Source organism: Leptidea sinapis, chromosome 6 (assembly GCF_905404315.1).
Source record: "Leptidea sinapis chromosome 6, ilLepSina1.1, whole genome shotgun sequence".
NCBI lineage: Eukaryota > Metazoa > Arthropoda > Insecta > Lepidoptera > Pieridae > Leptidea > Leptidea sinapis.
In genome coordinates, this window is record NC_066270.1 from 9,890,252 (window position 1) to 9,909,875 (window position 19,624).

The window sequence follows — 19,624 nt, forward strand, 5'->3', positions numbered from 1 at the left end:
CGTGATGCCAAGAAATATGAACTCCTTCAACTAATCATGCAAGGGAAAGTGGCAGGCAGGAGGAGGCCTGGCCGCAGAAGAATATCGTGGCTTAAAAACTTGCGCCAATGGTTTGGGAAGAGCACAAGATCTTTATTTAGAGCTGTGTCGAAAGTTGAAATTGCCCTAATGATTGCCAACCTTCGCAAGGAGACGGCACGTTAAGAAGAAGAATGTTTGCGACATTAAGAACACTTAAATCATATAGACAGAGCATTACTATCACCATCCTTTCACTCGTAAACCTCAGAGTTCCTCTAAGGATAAGTAGACAACCAATTAGTCATAACTCATCTAATTATAGAAACAACTCATTCTCTATACGATCTGCAAGTATTTTTAACTATTTAATTGACTTTCTTGTCTTTAACACGTTTGATATATTTAACTCTAAGCCTAACACTATTAAAACATTACTGACAAAATATTGGTTTAGTAAATTCATGTAAGTTTGAATTAACTATAACTATGACCCAATGTTCTGACTGTTAATATTATTTTATGTTCATGTCATCAATTTATGTTCTTTAGTAGTTAAGAGTAAGAAACCCTATTTAATTTAATTGATCCTTGTATAAATTTATCTAGTATTCTTGTTGTATTTTACTTCTAAGTAACTGTATTTTCCTTATTGTATATTAGGATAATTGTTCTTGTTAATACATATATGTGAAAACTGTATTGGTGTAAACTGTAAGATTTCCGAATAAAATAAAATAAATTATCTCATAATATTATAAATCCGAGTGTGAGTTTGTTTGTTCGTAACCTATTAAACCTATGTTCAGAAGGCTTTTCGCGCACATTGTAAGGATTACAAAAAAGGAGTGAATTATACCGAAATTTTGAAGAACTACGGAACGATTGCGAATGAAATGACCAGAAAATTCACGCGAACGAAGACAACGATTCTAACTAGTCATTACTATAATATGTTGCCATAACGGATGTTATTATGTTTAAACATTACATATAATAGAAAATTGTTCAAAATTAGCTTAAATGTTACAGCTCCTGTAATTCTATTTGTACGGAAACGATTTACTTTTTTTTTTTATGGAAAAAGGAGGACAAACGAGCGTACGGGCCACCTGGTGTTAAGTGATCACCGCCGCCCACATTCTCTTGCAACACCAGAGGAATCACAGGAGCGTTGCCGGCTTTTTTTGTCTAAAATTATACTACTGCATACATATATAGATAATTACTACTTTATGAAATTAAGAATCATCACAAAAATGTGAAATATCTAGTGATAAATAATAGATTAAAAGCACCTTGGCCTTAATAATATTGATAACGTTAAGTAATTCTTAAGTTAATTGACAAGCTGATAAAAATTATAACTTACTTTTAAAAAATCCAAGTTTCCAACATCAAAACACAAACACCATAAGCAAGATAAACTTTCATCAGAGTTCCCTTTTGTTACATCAATTAAAACAAATCTATTTTACGTTATAAGTATCTATTGAATTTTCCATCTTATCACGAGATACATGGAAATTCGCGGAAAATATTGTCGATAGCGAACACGTACGCCGCAGCGGGCGACCGGAACAGTACTGACGGCTGACATTGATAACACTGACTGAGTTTACGATACCATCGCATTTTACTCGGAAAATGGAAAAAAATGTAAACTCTATTTTACTCTTAAGTTATGTATTGTGATGGAAAAATACTGTATCAATTGTAAATCCTCTGGGTAAACTCTAGGCCATATTCGTCGTTTTTAATTAGAGCTAACGAAAAATTTAACAAGATATGATTTAGACTGTCTTATTAAATTTCATATAAGAAGGACTTTTGATGTGTAGCTATTGGTAATTGATACGCCCTGCTTATTACAATTTAGTGCCGCTCAGGATTACTGAAAATCCCGAAAATTCTAAGTGGTACTACAACAGCGTTCGTCACCTTGAGACATAAGTTGTCAGATCTCATTTGCCCAGTTTTACTAACTACGGTGCCCTTCAGACCGAAACACAATAATGCTTACAGATTACTGCCTCACGGCAGAAATAGGCGCCGTTGTAGTACTCATGATCTAGCCGGCATAAATAAATATGAAATACAGGAACTGTATCTCATTTAATGTTATGAAAAACGTAGAAATGGTTGGGAAATATGTTAATTAGTAGTTATTGGAATGACCTACTAGCTAATCATCATTGTAAATTTGTGATTCGTGTAGAGTTACCAGATGGCGTCTGTAGAAAGCTTAACACTATGTGACCTGGACTCCATTAACACATTTTCATTTGTCGAGGAATCACTGACCATGAAGATACAGTTTTAACTAGTTTCGAGGTCAGATGTGTAACCCTTTTTGATATCACTGCAAAATCATTTTTGTATTTTATTGTTGTAAATTATTAACTAGTGTTTCATAATAATAATAATAATAATATTGACACACTTTTACACAAATTACATTGTCCTAAACTAGGCATAGACTGTACTAAGGGCACAAGATAACGATATATTAAATACAATATACTTACTTAAGCATACATAAATACATATAAACATCCATGACTCGGAAACAAACATCCATACTCATCATATAAATGCTTGCACCTGCAGGGATTCGAACCCGGGACCTCCAGCTTTGTAGGTAGGATCGCTAACCACTCGGCTATACAGGTCGTCGTAGTAATGCTTACACATTATTGATTCACGTCAGTTATAGGCGCCGTTGTGGTACCCATAATCTAGCCGGCATCCTGTGCAAAGGAGCCTTCCATTGGTAAGGTATTGCAACTATAGTATGTTTATTTAATTATTATCATATTTTTTTATATACTGCATAAGTCATTGCATTAAATATAGAGAGGCCAAGAGAAATGATTCTCATTTATGATGTGTTCACCTGTATATGACTCATACTCTAGAACTATTTTTTTTATATTAATACAATATACTTACTTAAACATACATAAATACATATAAATATCCATGACTCGGAAACTAACCTCCATATTCATAATCAAATGTTTGCACCTACCGGGTTTCAAACCCGGGGACCTCAAGCTCAGTAGGTAGGGTCACTAACCACTGGGTTATATGTCTATAAGCATTGTAAATTAGGTAATTTAAGTTATTTGCAGTGAATGTAAGAAAATGAAAATAATATTAATATGACTACCACAGCTGTATATGTAATTAGGTAATAAATATTTTTAGAATACAAATTGCCTGCGACTTTACTAGCGAAAATTTGGTTTACGTTGCAATCTCACTCACTCATCTTTATATATATAATTCTTGTGTGCGTGTGTATGTCACTGAACTCCTCCTAGACGGCTGGACCGATTCTAATGAAACTTTCTGTGTGTGTGTATTCAGGTGGATTCGAGAATGGTTTAGATTCACAATTGAATTACCTCCTAAACGGCTGGACCGATTTTGATGATATTTTTGTGTGTTCCAGTGAATTTGAGATTGGTGTGTGTCTTCAGGTGGATTCGAAAATGGTTTAGATTCACAATTAAACTACCTCCTAAACGGCTGGACTGATTTTGATGACTTTTTTGTTTGTTTCAGTGAATTTGAGATTGGTTTAGATTCTCAATTCCGCCCATATAATGTAATTCTCCTGCTCATGTGTATGTTAGTGAACTGCTCCTAACGGCTGGACCGATTTTTCAAATTTAAAACATGTGTACAGGACAACGTCTGTTGGGTCCACTAGTTTTGTATATTTTTTTTTCTTTTATTTTTCAAAATAAGGCACGAGACAAGCAGGACGTTCAGCTGATGGTGATTGATACGCCCTGCCCATTACAATGCAGTGCCGCTGAGGATTCTTGAAAGACACGAAAATTTGAGTGGCACTACAACTGCGCTCGTCACCTTGATACGTAAGATGTTAAGTCTCATTTGTCCAGTAATTTCACTAGCTAGGGCGCCCTTCAGACTGAAACACAGTAATACTTACACATTACTGCTTCACAGCAGAAATAGGCGCCGTTGTGGTACCCATAATCTAGCCGGCATCCTGTGCAAAGGAGCCTCCTACTGGTATTTTGTATGTTCTATTTTTTTCTGTGGAATTATTATTTATTTTCATAAGTTAAAGCAGTCCTAGTGCCCTATAACATAAGTCACCTGACAATGAAAGGTTAATTTTACTTTAAAATCACACTTAAATTTATATTTATGTTGTCGTTCTTCATCAAAAGCAATAGTGATTTAAAAGTAATGAACATTAATGAACCTAACCCAATTAAAAGAGCTAGAAATAGATACGTATGTATAACAGCAGAGAGAGAAAGAGAGAGAGATATAGAGAGTATTACGGGCGCATTCGAGTCGCCCTTTAAATTCGCACGTTCGGAGACAGGAAGGGCCGAAAATAAACTAGAACAAAATATCTTGAAATAAACTCGGATTCATTCGACGTCTAGCTCCCTTACACTGCAGTATAATATAATATCATAATATACTAGGTTTTACGCGTGCTAGAGTTATTTGGGCAGCATTTTTTATTTTTAACCGACTTCAAAAAGGAGGAGGTTCTCAATTCGATTGTTATTTTTATTTTTTATGGAATAGGAGGACAAACGAGCGTACGGGTCACCTAGTGTTAAGTGATCACCGCTACCAGAGGAATCACAGGAGCGTTGCCGGCCTTTAAGGAAGGTTTACGGGCTTTTTTTGAAGGTACCCATGTCGTATCGTCCCGGAAACACCACTCACAAGTAAGCTCATTCCACAACTTTGTAGTACGTGGAAGAAAGCTCCTTGAAAACCTTTTTTATGTATGTACACCGATTACTCTGAAATTTATGATCCGATTTACGTAATCTTCTTTAGTTCGATGCGGAATAGATGCCATTTTGTCCCATAAAAATTTTACTTAGTTTGGGCTAGTAGTTTGCATTTTATGAACATTTTTTATGAAAATTTATGTCCACGTGGATGATATAATAATTTTTTTTATGGCTTTTTAGGAGTTATAATTCCAGTTTGTTATATATTATTATTAATAACTGACACTAAAAAGTAAAAAAATAATAAAAAACTACGTTTAAAAAAAACCCACTTCAAATTTATTATATTAAAGGTAAAGGTGTATTAAATAAAATTTTTAGTTATTTGATACATTTCAGTTTTGTAGTTGGTTTTCTTAAATATCATTTTTTATTTATTTAACTGCAAATAATACACATACAAACTGAACGAACTGAAAACAATTTTCATCCCCCTTTTTTATACAGGTCTAAATTTTAAAAACACTAGAACAATTATTTTTTTATATATCATCAAGTGCCTAAATACAAATTTTCATGGTGTTATCTACGATAATGATGAACTTTTATACAAATTTCCAATCACTTCTTCAACCCTGCCAAGCAAATAATTCGTGGTTAAAGTTAGCCTATGTTCTTTTCCAAGTTCTTGTCTATCTCATTATACAGGGTGGACCAAAAGTCCGTTTATAATTGGAATGATGATTAAAAAAAAAGCAAATTACATTAGATCAAAATTGTTAATTGTTTTCGATAGTAAACAAAAGCGGAATTTATTTCTTAAAAATCACATTATCCATATGCAATCCTTAATTATTCTGGCATTGCTGCAATCTAGAGCGGAAAATTTCGATAACAGCTTTACAAGTTTCTGTTGAGATGTTTTGGATTTCTGTGTGAATACGATCCATTAATTCGTCAAGAGTTACTGGGTTGGTGTCGTAATCTTTAACCTTAAGATATTCCCAAAGAAAAAAATCCATTGGTGATAGATCCGGGCTACGAGGCGGCCAGTTAATGTCCCCTTTTTTCGATATCACTTTTGGGCCAAAAATGTCTCGAGCTGCCCTTAACGAGTCATAACATGTACCCTGTATAAATTTCAATCTATATATAAATTTCATCAAAATCGGTTTGGTGGTTTAGGTGTTAAAACGTAATAAACAAACTTACATTCACATTTCACACCAGCAACACGCTGAGTTGGGATCATTTTTTTTTGAATCGTATATAAATAATAGAAATGTTTCAGTCTTTTTGTTTTTTCCTCGTTTATCAATCTTAAGTTTATATTTATTTTTTATGTTATGTCTTTGTATACTAATTACTTATACGTTTCAAAATAAAAAATGATTAAGTTAGTTATGTTGGTATCCATCGCGCTGATAACTCTGTCACGGCGCTTCAGGGTGGAAGGATCAGAGAAGATTAATATTGAAATTTTTTCGAAGTTTTTATGAAAAATACTTGAAAAGAAAGTACATATTGAAGGGAGCAGAGTTTGTAAATAGCAATCTATAAGACTAATTATAGTCTTACTAATTAATATTGCTTAGAAAGATTTAAAGTTGATATTTTTTTATTATTATAATAAACATAACGTAGACTTCATGTAGTCATAGAACGGAGTCTCCTTATAATATAAAAAATATTTTTCATTTCTCATACTCGGAAAGTAATGTTGTCTTGATCTGATTATTGGGTGGAAAATGCTGTTTCCCTCCATGGAGAGGGAAAAACTCATACAAATTACTTTCCACCACCACCAAGGGCCGGAATGAACTTCAAAAATAGAACTGCTTTCAGCTGTGAAGAGTTTTATGTAAAAAAAAAACGAATTTAAAAAAAAAAGCTGCGGCCATGTAACTTTGTAAACAGCCAGTGTGAACTTAGCGCAAACTTTTTTGAGCGGAATAAGCCGCAACAATTACGCGGAGAGTTCCATATTTAAAATTTAAAAAGTCGTCATAAATTGTCCTAATTTGACAATTGATTTTAATTAGGTACTACTAATATTATGATATATTATCAATACATAGTTAAGATACACAACTAGTTTTATTTTCCTCATATTTGAAATGAAAAGTAAAGTGTTTATCACGGATAAAAGAATCAATTCCTACTCGGACTATAGCCGCCCTTGCTGCGCTCGGCCGTCTAAATACCTCGGGAATTGATTCTTTCGACCCTAGGTTAACAGTCTACTATTACACTCTTTTGTTCAGATTTAGTAAAGTGTGAAAGTTAATAGAATTAGGCGCCATATTGCGGAAGTTCATTGTTGTTTATATTATACTAGCTGACCCAACAGACACTGTTCTATCAAAAGAAAAAAAAAAATGTAAATATTGGGTAATAATGTAGTAGAACCAGACCAAACTTTCACCAAACTACCTTTGAAGTTTATTCCTTCCAATAAAGAAATAATTATCGAAATCGGTTTGCGCGATATTGAGTTATTAGTTAATATGTACATACTTATAGCAAATTTAAGACCTTTATGGTTTTCTCATAGATGCCATTGTCAGATCTGGATCAAATAGCATTGGTGGTCCCATTGCAATGCTTTTGCTTCCCACGGGAAGCACCAGCTTAAAAAAATTATTATACATTTCAATATTATATTTCAAATAAATAATAATTAACAAAATCTGTTCATCTAGTCGAAAGTTGTCTGAGGTAACAAACAAAAAAAAATACCGGCGAATTGAGAACCTCCTCCTCTTTTGAAGTCGGTTAATAAATAAAGATACTCCATCCTCAGTCCTTACTCTTTTTTTACCTACTTTAAAATCTGATATACCTACTCTATTTCTTGTAATAAAAGTTGGCAGCCCTATTGTAATCTCTTAATTCTGGAAGACAGGCGATATTGATAAATATATATATACTAAATCTACTATTTAAATCTAGAGTAGAGTAAAGCCATCAGATATGATGTTATAATATTATGTAGTAATAAAATGATAAGGATTAATATCGTATTTGTGTAAACATCTTTTACATTACCGCTTTATAATTGCCAATTTTTTTAAGTATTAAAATGGATAAAGTATGTTATCCTTATGAGACATACATAAACCATCGCGGACTTTTCTGTAGACCTATATAAGATACACAAATAAAATTTGAAAAACAAAAATTTATGAACGATGCGGGACTCGAACCCACGACCTCCAGCGTTCCGTTCCAATGCTCTAACCAACTGAGCCAACCGTTCGAGTAACGCCTCGTTATAAAATCTTGTTTGCTTTGTTCAACTCTCAGGTTGTGGCTTCATCTACAGGATCTACTTTACAGTTGATAACCTGCTCAACCCCAATATTTGCATATTAGGAAATTTACTTGAGATGTCGCTCTTGCTAATCGAAACAATTTGTTATGTTTTTAAAGTGATAACCCTCACATCTGGGATTAATTACACAAATAAAACTGAAAACAAAATTTTTAAACGATGCGGGACTCGATACAGCGACCTCTCGCGTTCCTTGCGAGCGCTCAATCCAAAATTAAGGACTATAATTTTCTGGGACTATTTTATCTTAGAACAATATTGTAATTAGTAAATGATTAATATTTTCGTGTTATTGACTTATATATTACGTACATATTGCTTACAGCCAGTTTTAGGCACTATATTCGCTCTACCTGGTGTTGGGCTGAAAGCGTTCTGGCGAAAGCTAAAGTTTTCAATCCATTTTGAATGTAGGGAAGCCATTAACAGCAAGGGATTCTAGTCTGTAGAACAATCTTTCAAGCTTAGATCATTTATAAGTCTATATAGATTACTAGCTGACCCAGCAAACGTTGTATTGCCGATATTAAAATCGCGATACAAAAGTAACTGTTGATCGTAGATGGGTGAAAATTTGAAGTTGTTCAATCAAACAAATTAAAAAAAAATGTCAAAAAAAATAAAAATAAAATACGTGGACCACCCTTAACATTTAGGGGGATGAAAAATAGATGTTGTCCGATTCTCAGACCTACCCAATATGCACTCAAAATTTCATGAGAATCGGTCAAGTTTCGAAGGAGTTTAACTACAAACACCGCGACATGAGAATTTTATATATTAGATGATAGCTGTGAAAAGGGCGAAAATATACTCTAAAACTAACCTCTATTTTGAGCAATTCACGCACACTAACATGTGTGTGTTAGTGTGCGTGAATGTGTGATACGAAACACGAGTGTAAGTCGTAGCTTGTCACGCACACTAAACTCACATTCCTGGTCTGTTTTTATTGGTTGTTTAACCGTAAGAGACTATTTAAACGTATAAAATAATAATCTAAACTATTTTGATTGTAGGGAAGTCATTAAAGGCACGGGATTCAAGTCTGTAGAACAATTATTTCAAGATATCTAGTAATAGGTAAATAAATGAGATATCTTGGTACAAACAGTGTAAAGATTAAAATGAAATTCAATCAAACACTTCGTTATTCTTCAGAAAATAATAAAATAATCCTCAGATTTTCAATATGTTGCACCGCAATTTCATACTGAGATATTGAGTAAAATCCCCGCCCGGGGCTGTCTGACTGGCGCAAACAGCGAATCCTACTAATATTATAAATGTGAAAGTTTGTATGTCTGGATGTTTGTTTGAACTTCTTTAACGCAAAATCTACTGAATAGATTTTGATGACACTTTACAATAATATACCTTACACACCAGAATTACAAATGGGCTACAATTTATAAAACTATAGTGTGAATTATACAAAATATAAAAGAAGTGTGATTGTTACTATTGAATACAACTAGCGCCATCTCTTATCAACTAGCAAGCAAAAGATCAATACAATTTATATGGCAAAACAACGTTTGCCGGGTCAGCTAGTGATAAATATGTGAGAAATTTGTACACAATTATAATTATATAAATTCTAATTTAATTATTACTATATGAATGTAGAACAAAAAATTACATTTAAAATTAAACTCGCTAAATAAAAATAAAATATATGTCTTAATATATATAAATCCAATGTCCTGATGTTTGTTAACATTGAACTCCTAAACTAATGAACGGATTTTAATGGGGATTTCTTAATGAAGTGCAGTTTAGTCAAACTTAAGAGATAGAATAATTTTTATTTCTATTTAGGACCCATAATTATTTTTATTATATTTTCTATGAGAGAATTTATTGACGCACGGTTTGACTGTTCTGCTGTGAAACAATTTTTTTAAAACAACAGGGAGCATATTTTACGAAACAATTCTTGATGTTATGAAATATTATTGACATATTCATAAAGAACAGTATTTTTTTATTATGTACAGAACAACGTCTGTCGAGTCAGCTAGTATAAGTATATAATATTGTTAATTCTTCAAGAGCAGTAACGTGTAAGTGTTACTAGCCACAGCACCTACTTGGAGTCGTTTCGCATTACTCTACGCGTTAGATCATTTTGTAATGTGTTACAACTCAAACTATAATGATTTTGTTGCTTAGGATACTCAAAGAAATAGCAATGATTCTGAAACCGACCACTTACAAATAAAGAAATGGGAAACCAATTAGCTTCGTGTGGCATGTTACTTTATACTTGCGAGAAGAAAAGTGTAAATGTATACACCTGTATAATAAAGTCCCAGCCACTGTTCAGACATTATCTTTAAATTAATTTAAATGTTTTACTAAAAAATGTCTCTGTTGATAATACTTCTATTCCATAGCTGAATATCTAATTATCTGTGATCGGACAGCCTGGGACTAGATTATGATAATTTTGTAGCTATAACAATGACAGTACAATATTGTATTTTTTTTTATGGAATAGGAGGACAAACGAGCGTACGGGTCTGGTACTGGTTTTAAGTGATCACCGCCGCCCACATTCTCTTGCAACACCAGAGGAATCACAAGAGCGTTGCCGGCCTTTAAGGAAGGTGTACGCGCTTTTTTTGAGGGTACCCATGTCGTATCGTCCCGGAAACACCGCACAAGGAAGCTCATTCCACAGCTTCGTAGAAGGAAGAAAGCTCCTTGAAAACCGCACTGTGGAGGACCGCCACACATCCAGATGGTGAGGATGATATCCTAACTTGTGGCGTGTCGTGCGAAGGTGGAATTGTATACATATTCTATTGAAAAGAGTGCAATAAAAGAATGCTTCATTCTAAAGGAACGAATTTTGAGAAAATAAATGTCTTGTATGCCCCTTAAAAAGACTAATATGTAACGAAAATAATTAATAATGAGAATTAATCGTAGCTGAATGAATGTTCTAAACTACCCACTTACTGTCATGAATGTCGTTATCGATATCAGCCCCACCATCTGGGTGTGTGGCGGTCCTCCACAGTGTGGTTTTCAAGGAACTATCTTCCACGTACTACAAAGCTGTGGAATGAACTTCCTTGTGCGGTGTTTCCGAGACGGTACGACATTCGCACCTTCAAAAAACACGCATACACCTTCGTTAAAGGCCGGCAACGCTCCTATGATTCCTCTGGTGTTGCAATAATGTGGGCGTGATCACTTAATACCAGGTGACCCGTACGCTCGTTTGTTCTCCTTTTCCTAAAAACTACCCACCATCACACCAGTAGGATATATGTACGAATCAGGCCTATAACCTAGTTTATTATTTGTATTAATAAGTATATAGCCTTTATCCCTTCAACATAATAGTTTATATGTTCGCAGTATTGTAACCAAAATAAACCGCCGATTGGTTTCCATGGAGAACGGGACTTATGTGGATATGAGACATTAACCTAGATTTACATTACTGGTGTCAACATTAGTTATTACGGTCTTAGAAGATCGCTGTGCCCGGCTATTGTTCGGATCGTATCTCAACAAGACACTTGGCAAGGGTTAACACGATTACATTTGTTATTGTATAAGGCACTATTAAATATGAAGGCGCTATATGTCCGGGGGCCGAGGGCCGACCCGTCGTTATTAATTCAGCCATAACTCTAATTAATCTTACCCGCTGTGAATTCACATAACCGCTAGATTTAAGCTATGAATTGGCAACTATTTCTTGTATTCAACCTCAAGTTTGTGTTGATGTGTTAAATTAAATTGCATTTAAAATTAGGTCGGTAGGTATGACGTTAGTGGGAAGAATGTTATCAGTCAATTAATGACGTTGTTATGGAAGAATGCAGATACCTGCCTTCACCGCAACAATAATAATTTTTATTTTGAAATTTCAGTAAGTACATAATCTTCTACTTATGAGTTTTTGTGATTTTTATAGACAACTGAATGAATTCATGAGAATTTTGAATATTTTAATTATTAAATATTATTTAACAACATACATATAATTAGAAAAATATAAATATGAACGTATGTAGTAAATATTTTCTCTGATTAACGCGAGTGTTACACATTTTTATACAACAATACACTTTTGAAAGAATTTATACGCTTGTAAATGTAACTTTTACGAAAAATCTTATATAAAAACACAGTAACGAATAGATTTTTAATCTACGACGCGTTTCAATCCTTTAGAAGCAATGATATTATAGTATTTAATGTTTTGAAGTGTTTTATGTCAATACGAACATCCGATTCCCCATTGTGCCGTGATAGACATCTAGCGGTGATCACGGAAAACTGTGAATAATACAATTGAAGGTTTGTTATCACTCTCGTAGATGGCGCTGAAAGCAAACTTTATGTTTTCATGTCAGATTAATTTTATACCCGTTTTAAGATAATTTATATTTTATTTTCTTCTTATAAACTATTATTTAAGGAAAACAAATAAATCACGCAAAAACTGTTCTACTCTAAATTTAAATAGTAGATTTAGTATATATATATTTATCAATATCGCCTGTCTTCCAGAATTAAGAGAATACAATAGGGCTGCCAACTTTATTACAAGAAATAGAGTAGGTATATCAGATTTTAAAGTAGGTAAAAAAAGAGTACGGACGGAGGATGGAGTATCTTTATTTATTAACCGACTTCAAAAGAGGAGGAGGTTCTCAATTCGCCGGTATTTTTTTTTTGTTTGTTACCTCAGACAACTTTCGACTAGATGAACAGATTTTATTAATTCTTATTTATTTGAAATATAATATTGAAATATATAATAATTTTTTTAAGCTGGTGCTTCCCGTGGGAAGCAAAAGCATTGCAATGGGACCACCAATGCTATTTGATCCAGATCTGACAATGGCATCTATGAGAAAACCATAAAAGTCTTAAATTTGCTATAAGTATGTACATATTTACTAATAACTCAATATCGCGCAAACCGATTTCGATAATTATTTCTTTTATTGGAAGGAATAAACTTCAAAGGTAGTTTGGTGAAAGTTTGGTTAGGTTCTGATCATGGAAACCATGATAAAGTAACGAAACTCTTAAATTCTTAGGAGCAAATTAACGAAACCCGGCCGAATCTCTTTTACGTTATAGTCAAGTAGGTAATTGTCATAATCGAATATTATAATGATCAATGGAACTCCTTAACGAAATACAGTAAGGGTGCGATCTGTGGCAGAATTTCTAACTGTTTGTAATCAAATTGCAATGTACTTCGTACATTGCTGCATTGCAAAATTTTGTAAATACACCTATTTAGACAAATTATTAGGTAGTGTACTTCAAATTCAATAAAAATCAATTATCAATTATTATTTTTGAAAATGTATTTTTTGTACTTTTTGCAGCAAATAACAAATTTTCATGGTTTTTAAAAGAATAGTGTGAAATCGAGTATTTTAGCATACTCTATTTGTTTTAGAGATTAAAGAGTACAACTACATGATATAGAACATAGCATTTTTTTAGATTACGGTTGTCAGCCCTAGATTACAGAGACAAATTTAATAAACCTCATTTTACCTACATAATATCTACATACAAAGTGTCATTTTATTGATCTACCCGGACGTACTTTTTAATAATATTATCTGATACATTTTTTTTTTTATAAAAATAAGGGACGAGACGAAAAGGACTTCAGCTGATGGTAATTGATACGCCCTGCCCATTACAATGCAGTAACAATGTTAACACCAGGAACAGGCATAAGCTTATAATGCCTACTACTCGGCTTAGTCGAGTTGATAAGTGTAGAGTTGATAAGTGGGGCGATGTATATTCTGTTACAACAAGATCCCAGAAAATGAAGAAAACAAAAGTATTACGTTATTCAAAAGAAATGTTAAAAGAAGTTTGTGTGGTAAAGGTTACTATAACATAAATGACTTTCTTAATGATACCACAGATTGGGAATGGAGCGACACTATTAAATAATAACTTTCATTGTACAATATTAAATTGAAAACATATTTTTTTGATAAAAAAAAAAACTAAGTTTGATGCGCCCATTCTTCCCAGGTCTGAGGCATTCGTTTTGGAATGGGTGGTAGTTTTTGACTTTCAGTGATGTCACATCCTATTCTGAATAAAAATATTTGAATTTGAATTTCTATTTATTAGCAAAGAATTTAATACTCGTGTAATACTACTACATAATATATTCTTTATATAATTAATCTTAATATATAAAATTCTCGTGTCACAATGTTAGTTACCTTACTCCTCCGAAACGGCTTTACTGATTTTTACCAAATTTTATATACATATTTAGTAGGTCTGAGAATCGGCTACTATCTATTTTTCATCCCCCTTAATTTAAAAGTAGTCCACCCCAAATTTATTTAATTTTTTTTTAATTTTATTTTATAATGATTCAGCATTGAATACATACAAATTAAAATTATTGCCCTTCTACGATCTACAACTATTTTTATATCACGATTTTTATATTATTCTGTTCCATCCACAAAACCGATATAGGGTTGCAAGATGGCAATCGAATACAAAAATTGTAGTATGATATATTTGGTAGGTCTGAGAATCGGTTGAATCAAAATTTTAATAATTGATTTTTTAAATATGTTATATGGCAATACGACGTTTGCTGGATCAACTAGTATATATATAATAGTGTTATTAGATTACGGATTATACGTATTTCCGTAGGTACCTAGGTTTAGGTTATATCAATTCACGCAATGTAACAGAAAGGCGCATTCAAATTTTATTATTCATAACTTGAACCAATAAACGCTGTCCTAGTGTTCACTGGAAGCCCACGACCCGATGCCGGTGGTATGACGTCATTTCCACATCCAATTACTTCCGGCGCGCCTTGGGGCCCTCTTGGCTGACTCTTTACTGAAGTACCTGCGTACTAACGAGTTACAGCGTACGGTATAGTTGCTGAAGGAATCTTGATTACTATTTGAAAAGTTCCTGTTTCTTTGACCGTTATAAATTTTATTTTAAAGTAGGCTTTTACCTAATTTTTATTGTTGATTAGTTGACCCGACAGACGTTGTTCTGTATATAATAAATAAAATAATGTTTTTATATGAATTTGTCAATAATATATCATAACATCAAGAATTATTTCGTAAAATATGCCTCCTGTTGCTATGATGAAATTGTTTCACAGCAGAATTATCACAGAAATTATCTCATAGAAAATATGTCCATACAAAACAAATATTGGAATTAAGAAAAATTATGGGTCTCAAATCGAAATAAAAACTATCCTATCTCTCAAGTTGGACTAAATTGCACTCGTTGAAGTAATCCCCATTAAAATCCGTTCATTAGTTTAGGAGTCCATCATCATCGGACAAACAACGTGTCACATAATTTATATATATTAAAAGGCATTTATTTTCTCAAAATTGATTCCTTTAGAATTCTTTTTGATGTCATTTCTTATACTACTAGATACTACTACCGCTTCGGAAACAAATGGCGCTCTGAGAGAGAAGAAGCGGCGCAAGAAACTCTCCCAGCATTCTTTTTTTTTGCGCTCTTTTCAATAAAAATATACAATATTGTACAGTCGCTATAAAATAATCACAATCTAGTCCCAGGCTGTCCGATCATTTAGATATTCAGCAGTGGAGTAATAGGATTTACGACAGAGCCATTTTTTTATAAAACATTTATATTTATTTATAGATAATGCCTGAACAGTGGCTGGGACTTTATTGTAGAAGTGTATACATTCACCCTTAAAGCTATTATGTATCTTATGAAGCCTACTAGAATTAGTTACAAGCAATCCCTTATTTCTAGTGTAATAATAATTAAAATCACTATTAAGAGCAAAAAGGTGACGATTTTTGTGAACTTATATTAAATTTTCATAAATGTACTGACAATAAACAGTCATAATATTTATTTCTTTAAATGTTTCTTTGAGAGACTGTCTATAACCAAGCTGATATATAGCACGAACAGCTCTGTTTTGCTATTACTAGCTGACCCAGCAAACGTTATATTGCCGATATTAAAATCGCGATACAAAAGTAACTGTTGATCGTAGGTGGGTGAAAATTTGAAGTTGTATGTATTTTTTAATACTGACTCATAATCAAACAAATTAAAAAAAATGTCAAAAAAAAAATCGTGTGGACCTTCCCAATATGCACTCAAAATTTAATGAGAATGGGTCAAGCTGTTTCGAAGGAGTTTAACTACAAACACCGCGACATGAGAATTTTATATATTAGAAGATAAATAAAAGTAAACTTGTCTAACAAACAAAGTAAACATAACAGGTTCTGATTGAGGAAAATCTTCACTCGACAATAATATGTCTTCGGAGATCAGCTTCAACGCTATAGTATCGCCTGCGAATAAGTCTGTGTACAAATACGGTCACACAATGCCAAAATTGTTTTCTAGTCAACACATGTTTAAACATACAGTTATACAGCCTAGCGAAACTCTCCAAATAAAAGTCTCTAGTATAGTCTGTAGTAAAATAAAAATCTCTAGGTACGGATACATTGCTATCACCGTTTAATTACAAGATCTTATCTATCCATAGTTATGTCTAATACAGTTATATTATTAGTTATAGTCCAATGCTATCTGTCGATAGGTTATTGAAATATAAGTAAACGTAAAAGGATTCATTTGTCTAAACTTAGCCGGATTATACTTCGTTGCCAATCGCCATACTGTAATGACTATCTCAAACTTATGTCAAAGGACTACACGTTTCAATATAAAACTAAATTTCAATTTTTTCTTTGCTACGTGGGCAATAATCGATTTCAGTGATGGTTTGGTGTTAGTTATGAAGGAATGACTGAGTCATACTTTTGTGAAAAAGGTATCAAAACATCGGCACAAGGGTATCAAGATACCATTCTTGAGAAGGTAGTGAAGTCTCTTAACAACACCATTCAATAATCAAGAATGGTCCTTTCAGCAAGGCGCCGGGTCCTGCTCGTCTCGTCCTTATTTTCATAAAAAACAAAAAAAATATGGGAAGACTAGGTATATATATGCCATTTATTTCAATAACTGTCTGCCAACTTGTAGACTGTGTCATGATCCCGTTGCTGTACAAATTTTGGAACTTCCGAAGATCTCTCTTGCTAACTAACCCAGTACGCGCTTTTTTTGAAGGTCCCTATATTGTATCGTCCCAGAAAAACCGCACAAGGAAGCTCATTCCACAGCTTTGAGTACGTGGAAGAAAGCTCCTTGAAAATTGCACTGTAGAGGACCGCCACACATCCGATCATCTGATGGTCCCCACCAGGGGATGATATCCAAATTTGAGACGTGTCGTGCGAAGGTGGAATCGACGGCAAGAATCAGGTGAGACCGTTTTAAAGGAGATGATAATTGATGATGAAATGTGGATCACGTACAATAATAACGTCTGTAAAAGGGTCATGGTCGAAGGTCGGTCAGGCTTCATAGACTGTGACATATCCCATGTTAACTCTTAATAAGGTTATGCTGTATGTATGGTGGGACCAGAAGAGCATTATTATTATTATTATTATTTAGAGTACTTGGCTATTTGCATAGTCCTAATGAGTCCTAATAACACCGTCTTTCGTCTTTTATTCAGACCACACTGAGGAGCTTGTTTAGGCGACAGTACAGAAGAGCATTGTGCATTGTGAGCTTTTATCGTCGAGCAGAGATATCGCTTCGGATCTGTACTGCTGAGATGAGGTTACAGTAAGTTGTGAGAAAGTGGCTGGTGTTGATGAATAGAAAGTTGTGGTGACGTCATGATATTACTGGACCACCCATCTTTAGAACTCAGCAAAAAATAAAAAGGCTGGGACATGTTAATGCATATAATGCCATAATGCTCTGAACTTGCGCCTTCATATTTTCACCTTTTTCGGTTTCAGATAGTCGGCGTTTTTTGCCGAATAATCGCCGACTAGTAGCCGACTACGATAGTTTCCGTATAATCGACTTTACCGAGTAGGAACATCTCTACTTTCTGCACAGACCAGAACCATTAAAGATTCTTAACGATTCGATACATTTTACGGATAAACGTAAACTTCAACTCCTACGTATCAACATTTTCATAGCGCACTAATGTAAAAAACGTTAATAAATAAAGTATTGACGTAACGGAACACAGTTCGTCGATATTGGCGCGCTTGCCAACGTTTGAGTCCGCTGCAACAAAATACCGCACGACAGACCGTGGACCGGAGCGCCCAATACTAGAAACAGCAGATTGCCAGAATAGAATATTAGCACATCATTATTTTTAGTTGTATCACTAACGAATACTGTTATGACTCTTCAATCATTATCAGCCTAGCGAAACTCTCTAAGAAAAAAGCGATTCACTCGATTGTATGAAACGTGCAGTCATTGATAGATTGACAGATGACGGCTATAATTTTGTAAAAAAAAAGGAGATCGAGACGTGCATAAGCAAAAATTAATAAAAGCTTTTGCTGCTGGCGCAAAAAAAGGCAAGAATTTATAATTTGGATTGTTTGTAAAATTTTGGAAAACGTGACAGATTATGATGAATAAATATTTTTTTAATTTTATGCAAACATTTTGTTTTCTTTTGTGAGAAAGAGCCCCCAAGCAAATTTTTATACGGCCATGCACGCTATGCTACTGATCTTAAGCAATTGTGTGCTTTCAAATTTAGCCGGATTATACTTCGTCGCCAATCGCGGTACTGTAATTACTACTATTTCCAACTTATGTAATTTGTATACATTTCATACTCAACTAAATTTCAATTTTTACTTAGACACTCCTGCTTCTTATTACGTAGCATTTACATCCTCTTTGATCATTAAAGGACATTGGTCATACTGATATCCATGTTGGACCATAAATTGTGCCTCCTATATAATAGAGTAGAAATTGCTCCATTTGATGAAGATTAAGCTAAATCCTATTGCTCCACAGCTGAATATATTAATGATCGGACAGCCTGGGACTAGATTATGATGGATAGACTATGACAGCTGTGAAAACGTCGAAAAAATAGACTTTAGAACTAACGTCTTTTTTGAGCAATTAACGCACAAATTCAAATTCAAATATTTTTATTCAAAATAGGAATCAAAATCACTTATTGAACGTCTAAAACTGAACCTGAGAAGAACGAGCGCAATAAACTCAGCGGGCTCTTTTATTTTTATAAAAATATACAATGTAATACAAAGTACAATAAACATTTATAATTAAAGAGATACATATAATTAAGAATTGAGTGATATCATTAAGAAAATTATTTATGATATAGTAACTTTTCCCACACAAACGTTTTTTAACAATTATTTTAAATTTCATAACTCATTTTTTTTGTAGGTACATTTTCTGGGATCATATTGTAGAAGCAACATCGCCCAATAAAAGACTTACTAACTCGACTTAACCGAGTAGTAATCATAACAAGTTTATGTTTGTTCCTCGTGTTAACATTATGATTGTCACAGCTTCTAGCAAATTCCTCAATACTTACGGCCGTTCCCAATATTCTGTCTATCTCCGGTTAAGGCCT

The 19,624-nt window shown here is 33.6% G+C and overlaps 2 protein-coding genes across 19 annotated transcripts in view; one reads left to right on the top strand and one right to left on the bottom strand.

Annotated features, from left to right (window-relative positions):
- The window catches only part of LOC126965103 (uncharacterized), a 518,938-nt gene that overhangs the window by 274,024 nt on the left and 225,290 nt on the right, over positions 1-19,624 (top strand). The gene's annotated exons all lie outside the window — the stretch shown is intronic.
- LOC126964952 (sorbin and SH3 domain-containing protein 1) overlaps positions 1-19,624 on the bottom strand; it is a 284,029-nt gene that overhangs the window by 132,604 nt on the left and 131,801 nt on the right. For 2 of the 16 annotated variants that reach the window (XM_050808305.1, XM_050808304.1), the window contains exon 1: positions 1,391-1,588. The exons of the other annotated variants lie outside the window; for them this stretch is intronic. The gene's annotated coding sequence lies outside the window, so the exon portion shown is untranslated. Of the gene's footprint in view, positions 1-1,390; positions 1,589-19,624 lie in introns of those variants that run through there. 16 annotated transcript variants of the gene reach the window in all.